The following is a 4,991-nucleotide window of genomic DNA, read 5'->3' as shown; positions in this document are numbered from 1 at the left end:
GTTAATTTTGAATATCTGATCAGATTCACCAGAATGATTGGCATCCCCAGAATGAAACATATTTCTTAAATTGAAAGGTAGCGTAATATATAAACTCGTAAATAACGATACATTATAGAGTAGAAACCCCGATCCTGGATTTTCGCTTACACCGGTTCCCACAAAAAAGGACGTCCATAGGAAAAGAGACCAAGCAACATTGTTCATATTCAAAACAAACAACCGTAGAACATGTAGCAGCCCGATAGAAGACGGAAAAAGAACGTGTTACCACTTTTGTGGAATGTTAAATGGATTCAGACTGCAAGTCAAGACTACAGGGGGAAAACGACGCTAGTCACAAACTGAACATGGCAAGGGCACCAATTTTGAACGCTTGTAGACTCATAACTGTATTTCTGTTCAACTGTTGGTTGATTATAGTTGTTAGATTTCCTATTTAACAACATTTGACAATAAACCACCAGTCAAACAAATATGAAGTACGAATCCAAAAGCTTTTAAAATTTGCACCCTCACAATTTCCAGTTTTTGACTACCGTCGTTTTTCCACTGTGCTCTTCAAGTATATACGATACAACAACGTAACATTCCTCAGTTATGAAAAAACGAACTAGGAATGCTAAAGCTGACAGAGAAAACAGCAAGCTGCATACGTCCACAAGTGGAAATGAAGGTTTAACTGAATGCTCGAACTCAAAATGTGTCAAACTCTTCTCTTCCAACATTGATATCTTTGGCACAGGGAAAAAAAGTTAGCTCCGAGGAGTGGTCAGGCGTTTCTCAAACCAGCTCCTCATATAGACAATTAGCAGGAAGACCTTGGGGTGGACGCTGGAAAGGAGAGATGAGCAGCTATGGACACGTGCCGCCTGCTATGATTCTAGCTCTGGATCCAAGTAATCCAAGTGAGTAATCTCTTTGGCCACAGCAGAAGCCACGAATCATCTTATTCCTTATTTCTTCAATTTCTCTTTAAGAGTTCTTATCAGGCCAGGGGTCTCTCGTGGTGGTCCAAGGGGTTACAGTGTTCGCCTCGTATTCAATAGGTACCGGGTTCGAAACATGACAGCGATGGAATATTTTCTTCACTAAAATTTATTTTATCTCTTTTCCTGCTGTCTAAGCATGTGCTGTCGTCTGCTGTCCCCTCCACTTTCTGCCCCCATCCCCACCCCACCTCCTTTTGCCCCCCTCCTCTGGGCTCTTGACTCGTATCTGCAACCTTTCTACTGCTAGTCCTCGGCTGTCTTTTAGCCACACACCAGATCTTTAGCTTGGTAAGATCTAACATCTAGCCTTCTCGGATAAGGGAGAAAAATCGAGGAGGTCCCGTGTGCAAGATGCGCACGATAAAGAACTGTTGATGGTCCAAAATCGATAAGAGAGTAGGCTTAGGCCACCACCCGGGCAAAACTCCAAATTAATTCTTACCAAACTAAAATGTTTAATGTGTCCCGTGCGCTCATATGTCCTTATGCAGTTGCGAGCGCCGTAAAACACTTACCAAAACTAAACAACAAAGTAGTCTTCTTCTTCTTCTTCTTCTTATTATTATTATTATTATTATTATTATTATTATTATTATTATAATTATTATTATTATTATTATTATTATTGTTGTTGTTGTTGTTGTTGTCGTCGTTATTGTTGTCGCTTTACGAGCGTATAAAATATGATGTAGCAGCATAAAATCCCACCAAACAGCTACCACTACCAGAAAATACCCTCAGCCAAACAAAATTAAGCCTACATAAATGAATTATACATCCACACAAAGGAAAAAAAGGTCTTTTAACCCAGTACGTTTTCGGAGAAAAAAATCAAGGAACTTTAGATTTTGTTGTCTGTTGTTTCGTTCGCCGCCATCACCCACCCTGGGCGAACTTTTAGTTTTAGTAAGAGTTTTATGGCACTTGCAACACAATAAGGTCATAGTTGCCAAAGATTAGAGATGTTACAAGAGAGTAACAAACATAAAAAAGAAGACGGGGAGATAAGGACGATGGATGTTTGATAGGAAAGAAGAAGCAAACCACACCAGAGCACCCGCCAACCACCCACACTGGGCGAACTGTTACCTCAGTTGGTACCATGCTGGACTAAGAAGCGGATGGTCTTGGCTCGAGTACCCAATGAGGTTTTCGGAGCTTGTGTTGATTTGACGAACTTTTATGGCTCTCCACCCATTTGAATCAGTCATATCCGAGATGGACGTTGAATTCGGAGGTCCCGCTTAATAAATAACTTGCAGTTGCAGTGTTTAAAGGAGTGTTAAACCTTTCTTAAAATTATACTTGAATAATGAATGCAACGCAAAAGGTGGAGCGAGGGTGTCAAGGAAACCCTAAGAAAACATAACATCACAACTGAAAGAGCTGCGGAGCTGGCCTACCATAGAGAACTGCATCTCCCCTCGACGCTTAACGGCAATAGAGGATGAAAAAGTAAAAGTAAAGTAAGTACGGTAAAGAATGCTATGATTCGTGATTCCCCTCCCCCCCCCCCCCCCCCCCCCCAACAAATCACTCATGCCCCTCAAAACATGAAACCAACATATTAAACATTCTACCAGCGACTGTGGTGTCACAGTGGTGTAGCGGTTAGACGCCTCGCTTCCGCACCCAGACAACCTTAGTTCGAGTCCCATGTGCAGGAAGAATTTTAATCGAGCGTGTCCACGAGACATAACTGCGTTATTACAAAAGAATGTAATGCATTGTTCAAAGGTTGCTTCCCCTTAATCATATTTCCAACTGAGATATTATTATTATTATTCATTGTTTATGTATTTATTTATTTATTTATTTATTATTATTATCATTATTATTATTATTATTATTATCATTATATCATCATCATCATCATCAATATATGATACGATCAATATGTGATACGGTACGCAGTGGATAACCTAAATATAATATATTAATCTATACGTCATTGTATACCCGGTTTCCCGAAGAGATAAACTGAATTGTGTACATATTAATATTTTCCTGCTGTTTTTTTGCTTATTTGTCTGTCTTTTTGTATATTTGTTGGGGGGGGGGGGGGGGGGGGGGTTCTGTGTTCAATTTTCTTATTTTGATGCTGCCAGCGACAGAGGTTGGAATCTTTGTCCCAATCATGACCAGTTGACTTTCTGGGAATTCCTAGCTCATCTTTGCAATCGGGATACTTCACCAGAGAGGAAGGGGCTGAGGCTGTTACATTCTGATACGTTCGAATGTACAATATCGTTTGGACTACATGTACCACGTTTTAACATTGGATAGAAACCCGCCCAGAGGTTACCTATGTCAAATCAGCAGAAGACTAGAGACTAAAGACAGTGTTGCTGCACATTTCGATTCATCATACAGAAATCAGAAACACAAACATTTGCATCGTCGTTGTATGGCTGTTGTTTCCCACCTCTTAACTCACTGAAGACTCACTGTTGTGGAGTCGGTGGCCTAGTGGTTAGGCTCTCGGACGTACAACCGTAAGGTCGTGGGTTCGAATCCAGTCAGGGGCCCGACGTTGTGTCCTTGGGAAAGGCACTTTACACGAATTTTCCTCACTTCACCCAGGTGGGAATGGGTACCCGGCTATAGACAGCGAAAGATCTTGTCAGTTTGTTAGTGTTTGAGCGCTTAATCAGCTGTTTGCACTGTATGCTTCCCGAGAAGCTGAGAATGTTTCGGAGTGTTCTACAGTCTGCTTAATAATATAGGGTAAAGCGCCTAGAGCTTGCTTTCGAGTGGGGATATGCGCTATGCAAATGCCATTTATTATTTATTATCATTGTGGTGACTCAGCAACGCTTGAAGTGGCACCACTGTTTTGCAACACTTTCTAAAAGGAGCATAACTTCTTCTTCAATACAGATCGTCTTTTTTTCAAATTCTGATTTCTTTGTCTGAAGTTTTAAGAAACATTCATTTACTAAGGGTTACAGCTGGGGAGTTTTTTGGGGTTGGAAGGAAGCGTGGGGGGGGGGGGGGGGCTCTCGGGTATTAAATGAATAATAATATTTCATCTTGTCCACACAAACCTTGAAAAAGAAACGTCTCAGCACTGAAAGGGTTATGCCCCACTTAGAAGTAGGCTACACATACGTAAATGGGTGATAACACTCCTTGGGTGATACGAAAATGTCAGCCTCTAATGCGTGGCTAAAATTAGCGGGCGCTGGCTTTGAAAAGATTGACCAGCACTGTTCTAGAGTGACTGATTGCAAAACTAGTTTACACCCCATTGACACCATTAGATTCATTTTAAAGGTGGGCTGCCCCAATCCTGACTGTCAGGGCCAACAAGGCATGTAGAGACGGAGATACAACGAGAAACAACTTCCCTGTACGGGAATCGAACTTACATTTTCTGCTTGTAATATCGAAAAGTCTGTGTGGGTGGTAGGCAGGAACTCTTGTGTGGTTTGCTCCTTCTTTCCCATCAAACATGTATTATTCTTAACTCTTCTCCTCTTTTAAAAACATGTTTTTTACCCTTCTGTAACACATATACTTTTCGGCATTTATGTGATCTAATTGCGTCGCAAGTGCCGTAAAACTCTTACTAAAACCAAAGCTAAACAAGTGTTAAGTATGTTATACTAGTCTATCCGTAGTATCACAGGCATGTGTATATTTCTGAGTATACATACTGTAGTTTAACTATACACGCATGTGGTTTAACTATGCACACCCACCTCATGTAGCGATCCAACTTGCACTGACTGGTCACATCTCTCTGCTCTGCGCCTCGACCGCTACTCACGCAGTCTTCAGAAGTCCGTGGTTCACGCCTCGGCCTGTCCTTGTTTTCTTCAATATCAAATAGGTAGCCTACCGTACTCGACTACTTTCCCGAGAATCACACAGCTAACCACACATACAGAAAAATATCCACGTCTTCAACACGTTTACTCAATTCATGTGAGAATATAAGTGGTTCATCATCATCATCCAGTGCCAGATCTGCGACAAACATAGGCGATATTGGTT

Source organism: Aplysia californica, unplaced genomic scaffold (assembly GCF_000002075.1).
Source record: "Aplysia californica isolate F4 #8 unplaced genomic scaffold, AplCal3.0 scaffold01720, whole genome shotgun sequence".
Classification (NCBI taxonomy): Eukaryota; Metazoa; Mollusca; class Gastropoda; order Aplysiida; family Aplysiidae; genus Aplysia; species Aplysia californica.
The sequence above is the reverse complement of the archived record's forward strand: the minus strand, read 5'-3'. Positions refer to the sequence as shown.